This window comes from Pelophylax lessonae (genome assembly GCF_965119305.1).
Source record: "Pelophylax lessonae genome assembly, chromosome: 4".
NCBI classification, from domain to species: domain Eukaryota; kingdom Metazoa; phylum Chordata; class Amphibia; order Anura; family Ranidae; genus Pelophylax; species Pelophylax lessonae.
Genome location: NC_138771.1, coordinates 125,307,085 through 125,320,229, shown reverse-complemented (window position 1 = coordinate 125,320,229; position 13,145 = coordinate 125,307,085). Strand labels below are relative to the sequence as shown.

General features: G+C 45.6%; 1 protein-coding gene across 1 annotated transcript in view; it reads right to left on the bottom strand.

The window, feature by feature from the left end:
• Positions 1 to 13,145, bottom strand: part of CLK3 (CDC like kinase 3) — a 123,069-nt gene that overhangs the window by 4,269 nt on the left and 105,655 nt on the right. The window lies entirely within an intron of this gene.

Here is a 13,145-nt window from a genome sequence, read left to right as displayed (position 1 = left end):
CTTACAGTATCACAAAAGTACGTACACCCCTCACATAAAATAAATAAAATATTTTTCTTTTCATGTGACAACACTAAAGAAATTACACTTTGCTACAATGTAAAGTAGTGAGTGTACAGCTTGTATAACAGTGTAAATTTGCTGTCCCCTCAAAATACCTCAACACAGCCATTACGTCTAAACCTCTGGCAACAAAAGTGAGTACACCCCTAAGTGAACATGTCCAAAGTGTCAAGGATTAGTCTAGCCACCATTATTTTCCAGCACTGCCTTAACCCTCTTGGGCATGGAGTTCACCAGAGCTTCAGAGGTTGCCACTGGAGTCCTCTTCCACCCCTTCATGATGCTGGTGGATGTTAGAGACCTTGCGCTCCTTCACCTTCCATTTGAGGATGCCCCACAGATGCTCAATAGCGTTTAGGTTTGGAGACATGGTTGGCCAGTCCATCATCTTTACCCTCAGCTTCTTTAGCAAAGCAGTGGTCGTCTTGGAGGTGTGTTTGGGGTAGTTATGTTGGAATACTGCCCTGTGGCCCAGTCTCCAAAGAGAGGGGATCAGGCTCTGCTTCAGTATGTTGGCATTCATGGTTCCCTCAATGAACTGTAGCTCCCCCAGTGCCAGAAGCACCCATGCAACCCTAGACCATGACACTCCCACCACCATGCTTGACTGTAGGCAAGACACACTTGTCTTTGTACTCCTCACCTGGTTGCCGCCACACATGCTTGACACCATCTGAACCAAATAGGTTTATTTTGGTCTCATCAGACCACTGGACATTGCTCCAGTAATCCATGTCCTTACTCTGTCTTCAGCAAACTGTTGGCGGGCTTTCTTGTGCATCATCTTTAGAAGAGGTTTCCTTCTGGGACGACAGCCATGCAGACCCAATTTGATGCAGTGTGCGGTGTATGGTCTGGGCACTGACAGGCTGACCCCCCCATCCCTTCAACCTCTGCAGCAATGCTGGCAGCATTCATACGTCTATTTCCTAAAGACAACCCCTGAATATGATGCTGAGCACGCGCACTCAACATCTTTGGTCGACCATGACGAGGCCTGTTCTAAATGGAACCTGTCCTTTTAAACCGCTATATGGTCTTTGCCACCATGTTGCAGCTCAGTTTCAGGGTCTTGGCAATCTTCATATAGCCCCGGCCATCTTTATGTAGAGCAACAATTCTTTTTTCAGATCCTTAAAGAGTTCTTTGCCATGGAGGTGCCATGTTGAACTTCCAGTGACCAGTATGGGAGAGCGTTAACACCAAATTTACCACATCTGCTTCCCCAGTCACACCTGAGACCCTTGTAACACTAACGAGTCACAAGACACTGGGGAGGAAAAATGGCTAAATGGGCCCAATTTGAACATTTTTACTTAGGGGTGTAATTACTTTTGTTGCCAGCGGTTTAGACATTAATGGCTGTGTGTTGAGTTACTTAGGGATGCACCGAAATGAAATTCTTGGCCGAAGCCGAATAATAATGAAATGCTTGGCCGAAGGCCGAATACCGAACGCGGTGTTTCGCATTTTTTCCATTTATTTTGCCAATTTTTAGGGGGCACGCTGATGGGCACATTTTATGTTAGGGGGCACGCTGATGGGCACTCTGATGGGCAAAACAAAACATTTAAATCAGCGTTGCTCTTAACATAAAATATGCCCATTAGCGTGCCCCTTAACATAAAATATGCTCATCAGAGTTCCCCTTAACATAAAATATGCTCATCAGCATGTCCCTTAGCATAAAATAAGGGGCACACTGATGGCCACATTTTATGTCAAGGGAGCACTCTGTTGGGCACATTTTTTTTCTTTCTTTTTTTTTTTTTAAGGGGCACTTTATAGGGCACTCTAATGTAAGGAGCATGGCAAGTGGCAACAACATATGGCAGTCTGCACACTAATGCTTGTGCAGCTGCCAGCTACCGTATTCTTCTCCCCCAAATGTGCTCAGCTCCACATCACATACCTGAACTGCAGCCAGAGCCAAAAGCCGCGAACAGGGGGGCGGGGCGTGGACCTAGTGTGAAGGACCCGCAGTCAGGAGCAGGGGGCGGGACACGCGCGTGACGTCACACCCCCTACTCGCGGCCGGACAGGACACCGGCGGCGTGTGAGAAGGGAGCCGCAATGAGGAAGGTGAGCGGTCAGGGCGGAAGCTGACATTGTTCGGCTCAAAATTATTCGGCCTTTTGACTTATTCGGCCGAACGCCGAAAGTGCTATTTTCTCTATTTTCGGCCGAATAATGTTCGGCCGCCGAATATTCGGTGCATCCCTAGAGTTACTTTGAGGGGACAGCAAACTACTTTACATTGTAGCAAAGTGTAATTTCTTCTGTTGTCACATGAAGAGATATAATAAAATATTTACAAAAATGTGAGGAGTGTACTCACTTTTGTGAAATACTGTATTTAACAAATTTTGTAACAAACTTTTTTCATAAAGGTTTTCGTTTTTTTAGCAAAAGATAGTATATCCAGTGGTGATTAAATACCAACCAAAAGAAACCTCCATCGGTCTCAAAAAATGATTAAAATGTTGTTTGGGTACAGAGTTGCATGAGTGCACAATTTTCATTCAAAGTGCAACAGCGCTGAAAGCTGAAAATTTGTCTAGGCAAAAAGTGGGTGAAAGTGCCCGGTATTAAAGCGGTTAATCATTTTTTTTTTAGTTAAAAAAAAAAAAAGTGAAAATTTAAGAAAAAAAAAAAAAGTTTCTGGGAAAAAATTTTGCACATAAGTAATTGTTCATAAATTTGTGTATTCTGCTACATTTCTTTGGTGAAAATAACCCAAATCAGTGTAAATTAGTCTGTAGGAAAGTTATATAGTCCACAAACTATGGTATATCTCTGAAAATTGATTAATCCTAATGTACCGACGGCCTATCATTTGAGGCCCAAAAATGTCAAAACAGCACAAATACCTCCAAATTACCCCCTTTTGGAAAAGTAAGCTGTCCAAGGTATTAAGCGGCATGGCGAGTTTTTTTGAAGCTGTCATTTTTTAGCAATCTTCGAGAAAAATGATTTCCAAAGAAAAAAATGTACAATTTTTTTTTTTTTTTTTACATACTGTCACCGCTGCAGTACAGTGCCATCATATAACGGGTGTGGCGGTGATCAGAAACACTGGCTGGTGACCGTACGAAAAAAGAAAGAATTCTCTTCAATTTTTGTATTTTTTACGATTTTTTTTTTTTTTTTTTAAAAGCAAACTGACCAGAGCAATATAATGTTACCGTAGTAACACTATACTATGGGGAAGTGATCAGGATTTTTTTTAACTACGCATATGGGCAGTCCCAGTCCTCAGCTATAGGCACTCAGTTGTGTTACAAGCAGTATCAGAAGAAAGCCAACTCCACAGAGGGGTGGGTGCTGTGACCACCAATGAACATCAGAAAAAATTGTATTTTGTACAATAAAATCCATTTCTCTGAGTTCATCGATGGACACAGCGCTCCATAAATCATAACTAGTGGGTTATATTGCCTCCTCCAGGAGTAGGACTAGGCAGAACAAAAACACCTGGCTGGGCCGCCCTCAGCTGGTAAATAACTCCCCTCACTGCTCTAGGTAATCAATCAGTTTAGTAGCAAGCAGTATTAGAAGCATCAGAACTCCATAGAGGGGTGGGTGCTGTGTCCGTCGAACTCAGAGAAAAGGGATTTTACAGTAAGTACAAAAATCCCATTTTCTTTTGTTCGACGGACACAGCACTCCATAAATCATAATTAGTGGGACGTCCAAAAGGAAAATAACCCAAGGCTAAACATGAGAGCCCTTAACCAAGACACAAGAGCCTTAACGGGGTCACAGGAACCCAGTCTGAAAAATAAAAGGTTCAAAGAAAAAAACACCTCAAGAAAGAACGGCCCACAAAAGTATCTACCTTATAGAATTTTGTAAAGGTATGCAGGGAGGACCAAGAGGCCACCTTGCAAACTTGCAATATTGAAGCCTGATGACGGAAGGCCCAAGAAGCACTCTATCACCCGAGAAAAAAGGTTCTGTGACAGGGAAAGGTGGAACCTGACCTTTAATGGAATAGACCTGAGTCACCGCCTGAGCCATCTGGAGATGGTAGCCGAAGAAGCAGCCAGCCATTTTTTTGGTCCGTCCGTAACCACAAAAAGCGAGTCTGACCTCTGAAAGGTGCTGCCAGATACACCAGAATGGCAAGCCCAACATCCAAGGTATGCATAGCAAATTCCGGCTTGGGACACAAGGAAGGAAACACAATGTCCTCATTCACATGAAGTCAGACAATTTTGGGCAGGAATGATGGACAGGGACGAAGAACCCCTTTATCCCTATGGACCACCAAATAGAGACTGCGACAGGATAATGCTGCCAATTCTGAATATCCTGCAGGCCGAGGTAATAGCCACCAAGAATGTCACCTTCTGGGACATTGTAGACAAGGGAATCTCCCAAATATTCTCAAATGGAGGTTTTTGGAGAACCGAAAAACGCTAAATTTAAATCCCACGGCGGCAAAAGAGATTGTACAAGTGGAGCCACATGTCAAACCCCCTGAATGAAGGTACGAACTAAAGAGTGCGTAGCTAGGGGTCACTCGAAGACTGCCAGGGCAGACACCTGGCCTTTGATGGTAAACCAGGCCAACTTTTGATAAACGCCCTGTTGAAGAAAGATTAACCACTTACCGCATACTAACGTAGATCTACGTCGGCAGAATTTGCGGTGTTACACCGGGATGATTTTAAACTGTAACATGTTGGGTATCTATTTACTCGGCGTGACATCTTTCACAATATACAAAAAAAATGGGCTAACGTTACTGTTTAGTACTTTTTAAATGCAGTGAAATGTGATTTTTCAAAAATTTTCAAAAAAATGGCGTTTCAAAGACCGCTGCGCAAATACCGCGTGACAAAAAATATTGCAATGACCGACATTTTATTCTCCAGGCTTTGCGAAAAAAAATATATATAATGTTTGGGGGTTCCAAGTAGTTTTCTAGGAAAAAAATACTGATTTTTAACTTGTAAACAAAAAGTGTCCGAAATAGGGCTGGGGCTTAAGTGGTTAAGATCCAAGCCACAGAAAAGGATCGAGGATGAACACCAATCGACTCACACCAAGAAAAATTGATTTTTGTAAGATCTTACCATAAAATCCTTTTCTCTTAAGCTCATTGACAGACGCAGTCCTCCTTGATTAATATCAACTCGGGTTATACTGCCCTCCACAGGAGTAGGACTAGGCAGAAAGAAAAACGTTCTGGCCACACCTTAGGGGTAGTCCCAGAGGGTATATCCTCTCTCTCTCTGCTACAGGAAGTCAGTTATGTCACAAAGCAGTGTTTAGAGAATTTAACCCAACCCAACTCAAAAACAGAGGGGCGGGTACTGCGTCTGTCAATGAGCTTAAGAGAAAAGGATTTTACGGTAAGATCTTACAAAAATCCATTTTTCTCTGTCGCTCATTGACAGACGCAGTCCTCCTTGATTAATATCAACTCGGGACGTCCCAAAGCAGTGCCACAATTGAGGGGTGGGATAATGGAAATCAAAATCCAATCTAGAAGGCCCAACCAGTGCCAACTAGAAGTTTTAAAGGCTCATCAATCAAAAGATGAGACAACTGAAATTCCAACGGAAAAAAACCCTCGAGGTAGACCACCGGTCTCCTCAAATTGCGGCCTGCAAAACCTTGCGGCCAAATGAGGCATCCGCCGATGCCATCACATCAACTTTATAAAATTTTGTAAAGGTATGCACAGACGACCAGGTAGCCGCCTTGCACACCTGGACCACTGACGCCTGATGGCAGTAGGCCCAGGAAGTACTGAGCGCTCGAGTGGAGTGCGCCTTAACAGGGAAAGGAGGATTCCAACCCTTAGTAGAATAAGCCTGTACCACCGTCTGCCTAATCCATTTGGAGATAGTCGCGGCAGATGCAGGCAACCCCTTTCTGGGGCCATCCTTGATCACAAAAAGTGAATCCGTTTTACGGAACGATTCCGTAGTCTTCAGGTATACCCCGATTGCCCGAACCACATCCAAGGAATGCAACGCACATTCCCGAGGATGACTGGGCTTAGGACACAAGGAAGGTAGCACAATATCTTCATTCAGATGAAAGTCTGAAACCACCTTAGGAAGAAAGGATGGCTTCGGATGAAGAACTACCTTATCCCTATGAATCACCAGATATGGGGAATTCATATGAATTCCCCATGATGAATATGACACGATAATGCAGCCAGTTCTGACACCCTGCGTGCAGAAGTGTTAGCCACCAAGAAGGCCACCTTCTGGGATAATGTAAGCAAGGGAATCTCCCTAATATTTTCAAAGGGAGGTTTCTGCAGAACCGACAACACCAAATTAAGATCCCAGGGCGGTAAGGGCGCGCGCACTGGCGGAGCCAAGTGCCGCACCCCCTGGATGAAATTCCGCACCAAGGAATGAGTAGCCAGAGGCTTCTGAAAGAAGATTGCTAACGCTGAAACCTGACCCTTGATAGTGCTCAAGGATAGTTTCTGCTCAACCCCCTTTTGCAGAAAAGCCAAGAATCCCAAAGATTCACACCACGCGATACAAGCCTTCCATGTGCGATAATAGACCTTGCTGGAAGTCGCTTTAATTAGAGTTGGGATAACTGAAGCTGACAATCCCCTGTCCTTCAGTACCTGGGTCTCAATGGCCAGGCCGTTAAAGCCAGCGACTGTAAAGCACGATGGAAGATCGGTCCTTGAGAACGCAGATCCTCCCTGAGAGGAAGTCTCCAAGGAGCGTCCGCGACTAGTCTGCCCAAGACGGCATACCCGGCTTGACGAGGCCAGCCCGGAATTACCAGGATACCTGGAGTTCCCTCCACCTCTATCCTGCGGAGAAATCTCAGCAGCAACTTGAGAGGGGGGAAGACATACAGTAGCTGATACTGCCCCTACGGGGCGCTCAGCGCGTCTGCTGTGTCCGCTAGAGGATCGCGGGCGCAAGCTACCAACCTCCGCGCCTTCCTGTTGAGCTGACATGCCAACAGATCCACCTCCGGGTTGCCCTATTGGGGAGACAGCTGGTGAAATCCTTGGTGATCGACCCAAGTCACCACCATGGCATTGTCTGACTGGATCCGAACCAGGCTGCCCTAGAGCTGTTTGGTCCAGGCAATCAGACCAAGTCTGATCAGTTCCCACACATTTATCAGAAACTTGATTCCTATCGGAAGTGATTACTTCTCCTGGCTGAGCTTTAGAGACCGGAGTCACCGGACCAGGGACTCCCTGGTCCGCTCGCTCAACCGGATCCGATTCCTGGAGGGAACTAGGAATGATCTTTGGAAAAAGTAAAGAAAACGTTCTGCTCAAGGAACGGGAACTACCGCTCCCTGTAGCATATGAATGTTGGAAGGGAAGAATTGCACCGGTAGAAGTGATCGACACTCGATCTTGTATCCTGATCGTATGATCTCCTGAACCCCTTAGTCCGGGATTCAGGCAAGCCCTGGATCTGAACACCGGTGAAGACGTCCCCCCACCCCTGAGCTGGGTGGGGGCGCACCTTTAGGCTGTATTAGTTTTGTCTTCAGGTTTGGTTGAGTCGGCCTTTTGTTTACCCGACCAGCGCCCTTTGAAACCTCCTGAAGGTGCTTTGCCCTTCATGCTCGCCCCAGCGGAGCGAACGAACCTTTTATGAGCGGAAAAGGAAGGTCCTCGCCTGTTACGAGGTCCTTTAGCAGTCTGCGGCAAAAAAGTGCTCTTGCCCCCAGTGACATCCTTTATGATCTCATCTAGGGTGGTCCCAAATAGGCGATCCCCCTGAAAAGGGAGATTAGCCAAAGCTTTCTTGGAACCTTGATCCGCCGACCAACACTTTAACCACAGCACACGTCTGAGGACTACAGCTGACATTGATGCATGCCATAACAAGGGAGTGGCATCCAGGGCTGCGTCACAGACAAACTGTAGTCCTTGTATAATTTGCTCCATCAAATCAGACGCTGCCGGGGGATATTTCTCCCCTTTAAGTCATGGCGTAGCAATTTTGCCCATTCTGTCAATGTTTGTGAAACTAAACCAATGGCAACCACTGGTCTAAAGGTTGACCCTATCAGGGAAAAAACAGTTCCGCTTCCACTTTTCGATCCACCGGATCCTTAAAGGATGGAGCGTCCTCCAACGGGATAACAGTGGCTTTATTTAGTCTGGAAATCGGTGGATCCACCACTGGTGGTACCGTCCATTTTTTAATGAGGGATTCCTCAAACGGATAGCGTCTAGCAATGCGTTTGGAAATAGTAAGGATTTGTTTTGGATGATCCCATTCCTCTTTAATTTTATTACCAAAACATTTGGGTAAGGGAAAAACCTTCGCCGTCTTGGTAGGCTTACTAGTACCAAAAGGAATTTCCATCTCGGTTACTTCTGCCGGTGTAACCTCAAGTCTTAAGGTTTCCCGGACAGACACAACTAGTGCGTCCACCAACGCTTCTTCTTGTGCTATGGCGGAGGTAGAAACATCCTCCTCACTATCTGAGGAGACATTACCTGAGACAACAGCCCCAGCAGGGGGACCTGCAGCTGCAATGCCCATCTCAGAATCTGAAGTATTAGATGAAATAGGGGTAGGCGGGGGTCGCTTTCTTGACCCCCGTCCCTGACAGGCCATCTCCACCCGGGATACCAAAGACTCCCAAAACTGCTGATAATGCATCAATACTCTGTGAGGAACTGGCTCACCATACCGGAACCAGGCGGGCACCAACTCCTGACAGAACCCCTCTCCACCGGAGTGGGGGGGCTGTCGACCAATCTGGATGCCGTGACTCCGCTGGTCATTGGCGTCCAGGCGAGACGTTTAACTCGCAGGGTCAGTCCCCGTCCAGTGGGACTATGTCGCGGCCGACCCAGCGCGGAGCTATGGCCTGCACGCGCTCGCAGGCTGAACTGGGGTGACCACTGGATCTCAACATCCAGCCCGTCGCCCAGTTTCAGCGTACTTGCTTGAAGATCTCACAGGAACTGGAGAAGAAAAGCTGCCTAAAAAAGTATTTCTAAAAAATCTTGCCAGGACCAAAGATCCCAGCAAGGAACTTAGGTCCTTACTCCTAACTAGACAGAAAAAAACTGACTTCCTGTAGCAGAGAGAGAGAGAGGATATACCCTCTGGGACTACCCCTAAGGTGTGGCCAGAACGTTTTTCTTTCTGCCTAGTCCTACTCCTGTAGAGGGCAGTATAACCCGAGTTGATATTAATCAAGGAGGACTGCGTCTGTCAATGAGCGACAGAGAAATGTAAGCTTTCCATGTACGATGGTATATCTTGCTGGAGGATGACTTCCTCGCCTTCAGAGGACCCCATGACCTTGTCATGAACTCCTGTGGAGCCGAACCTGCATGTAAGACTGTACAAACAGAACTGTCTTGAAGATGGATACCACCAGACTCCGAACTTGTATGCAAAATGGGAGAGAACTATCTGTGTGGCAGCAGCCGGTGAATCATGGCCTGTGGTCCCTAAAGTTTGTGCAGAGGAACGACCACCCTGGTCAGAAATAGAATCAGACCTAGGTAAATCAATTACCTGGAGAGGGATAGGAGGGACCTTCGGTAGTTCAGACATTACATGAACCTTTCAGATTTTTTATGTCCCGAGTCTCCTTGTGCGGATTTAATTCCTGCAAAAGGACAAGCTTTGTCCCCCTTTCTGGTACCCGCAAAAGAAAAATTTTGCGGATCTCCTTGATGCGCAAAGAAGTCCACGGGGCCGGAAGCCAGCAAAGATGTCCATCCCACCCCAATAATGGGTGAGGGCAGACCTTGATGCTGAAGGAGTCTTGTCTGCTGGTCCGGGTAAGCTAGCTCTAGGCTTACCAGACCCAAGCTTGCTTGGAACCTCCCGGGGAAGATTTAAAAGATCCATTTCCCTTATTCTCCATCCCAGAAGCAGGAAATAATTTTCTATGGGCTAAGTAGGAGGGCCCTGTCTGCAGCGAGGCTCCTTCCCTTTCCTTGACTGTGGCAGGAAGGTACTCTTCCCTCCCATAATACCCTTAAAGATTTCATCCTGGGTAGCCCCAAACAAGCGATCACCTTGAAAGGGCAGATCAAAGAGCTTTCTTAGAGGCTTGGTCTGCGGACCAATTCTTAAGCCACAGTACGCGCCTAATCACCACCCCTGAAACAAAGTTTGGACAGCACAGGAGCTTTATCCAAAGCTGCATCACAAATAAACTGCAGTCCATGAAACAACTGGTCCGCTAAATCAACATATGCAGCGGGGACCTGCTCATTCCCCCAGGCCCTAGCGAAAAAGCTTGGCCCATTAAGTTAGGGTCTGAGACACCAGGGCTGAAGCAAAGACTGGCCGCAATGCCCAACCAGGCATAGTAAACCTGCTGCATGCCACAGCCTTTGCTTTCTTGTCAGCCGGGTCCTTAACCACTTTACCACTAAGCCTATTTTTGACACTTTTTGTTTACAAGTTTAAATCAGTATTTTTTGCTAGAAAACTACTTAAAACCCCCAAACATTATATATATATATTTTTTAGCAAAGACTCTGGAGAATAAAATGTCGGTCATTGCAAAATTTTTTGTCACGCGGTATTTGCGCAGCGGTCTTTAAAACGCCATTTTTTTGGAAAAAATTTGAAAAGTCACATTTCACTGCATTTAAAAAATACTAAACAGTAAAGTTAGCCCATTTTTTTTGTATATTGTGAAAGATGTCACGCCGGGTAAATAGATACCCAACATGTTACGGTTTAAAATTGCGCCCCCCCCCCCGTGGGATGGCGACAAACTACGGTCAATAGAGAGCTCAATCTGTGACGCTTTAAATTTATCGGTTACCAGTTTAGAGTTAGAGTGTAGCTCTTTTTTTTTAATTATTGCCCACGCTCTGGCGATCGCGCCGATACCTCACATGTGTGTTTGAACAGCGATTTCATTCGCGGCTCGACTTGCGTATACGTTTTCTTTTCTGCGCGAGCCAACGGTGACGGCTAAATTTTTTTTTTCCTATTTATTTTTTTTAACTTTATTACAGGTTTTTAAAAAAAAATAAAAAATCTGATCACTTTTATTGCGGTCACAAGCAATGTAAACATCCCTTGTGACAACAATATGTAGTGACAGGTACACTTTATGGAGGGATCGAGGGTCTAAAAGTCCCTAGACCCCTCCACTACACTTCCCTGTATGCAAAACGCCGAAAACGGCATTTTTGCATACAGCCGTTTTTCAAATCTGCCGCCTTTTGCAGCACAGTAACCTGGAAGTGACGTCATGGACGCCGCCTCCGGGTTACGTCATCGGAGACCCGATCGATGCCGTTTCCGGCATTCATCGGGACTCCATCCAAGCCGCATCGGTCGTTACCGACGGAAAGCCGACCGTCGACTTCAAACCACGGTACCGGGATGATGCCTCTAGCTAGAGGCATCATCCCGGTATAACCCCGCAAAGTCAGCCGACGTAGGTCTACGTGGCTAGACGTTAAGTGGTTAAAGGACAGGGATTCCTCTACTGGGATCATGGATGCTTTATTCAACCTGGAAACAGTCCACTTTTTTAAAAGGGACTCCTCAAAAGGGTAACGTACAGCAAATCGTTTGGGGACCACAAAGGGTAATTTTGGTTGTTCACATCCTTTACAAGAAAGATTGTCAAAATAAGGCACACAAGGAAACACCTTTGGAGTACGATGCAACTTATGCGTACCAAACAAATAGAATTCCAAGCGCAGCGCTACGAAATAATGAGATACATCGTCACAAATATATAAATATAAACTCATATACTTATTCCTCAACGGAAATGGAGATTGAAAAAAGTCCATAGGGGTTATAAATAAAATTGAAAACAGTGACAGAGTCCAAAGACAGTGAACTGTGAATCTTCAAAACAATATATTTCATGAAGTGTAACCCAAGTGTAGAACCAACCCCGACAGAAAAGGTATAAGGTATAAGATCACTAGATTGAGGACCCAAGTGCCTTATAGCAAGAGGGTCAAACACGCATGATGTTAATCCACTGCTCACACGGTGTAAGATGACCAGGATACCGGTATTCTCCCATGTAATAATAGATCGCTAGGAGTAGATGGCTCATAGCAACCAGAGTTTCCATTTTCCATGAAAGAGATGGTAACACCGATATAGTGTGATATTGCTTAACAAATGGCTTTATTAACCACTTGCTGACCGCCTCCTGTACATTTACTGTGGCACGCAGCCGCTTACAGGCAAAGTGACATAATACTACGTCGCTTGGCAAAGAGCCTGTAGGGGGCGAGCACGTGCCGCCGGGGGCGCGCTCCTGCCCCCGCTCGATCCCTGCCTAGCCAGCGCGGGTGACCGGCGGCTCCGATGGCTGCCAGCCACTCTCGATCTCCCATAGGAGAGCGAGAAAGACAGACGGCTGATGTAAACACAGCCGTCTGTCATTCTCACTGAAGTAGGCACAGAGGCTATGCGATCCTGCTATATAGGATCACATGTCTCTGTGGTTACTTCACTAGCCACGCCCCCTAACAGTTAGAATCACGCCCCTAGGGACACACTTAACCCCTTGATCACCAATTTAACCCCTTCCCTGCCAGTGTCATTTTTACAGTAACAGTGCATATTAATAGCACTGATTACTGTAATAATGTCACTGGTACCCCCAAAAGTGTCAGTTAGGGGTCCGATCTGTCCGCCACAATCCCGCAAAAAAAAAAAAAAAAAAAAAAAGGCAGATCGCCGCTATTACTAGTTAAAAAATTACAAATCTTTTCCGTAGTTAGTAAACGCAATAACTTTTGCGCAAACCAATCAAAATAAGCGTATTGGGATTTTTTTTTACCAAAAATATGTAGCAGAAAACAAATTGGCCTAAAATGTTAAAGCATTTTGATTTTTACATTTTTTCTTTGAGAATTTCATATAAAAAGTGAAAAATATTGTTATTTTCTCAAAATTGTTGCTCTTTTTTTACTTATAGCGCAAACAAGAGAAAAAAAAAAAAAAAAAAAAATCGCACAGGTGATCAAATACCACCAAAAGAAAGCTCTCTTTGTGGGGGAAAAAAAAAAAGGACGTCAATTTAATTTGGGTACAGTGTCGCATGACTGCGCAATTGACCGTTAAAGTCACGCAGTGCCGAATTGCAAAATAGGA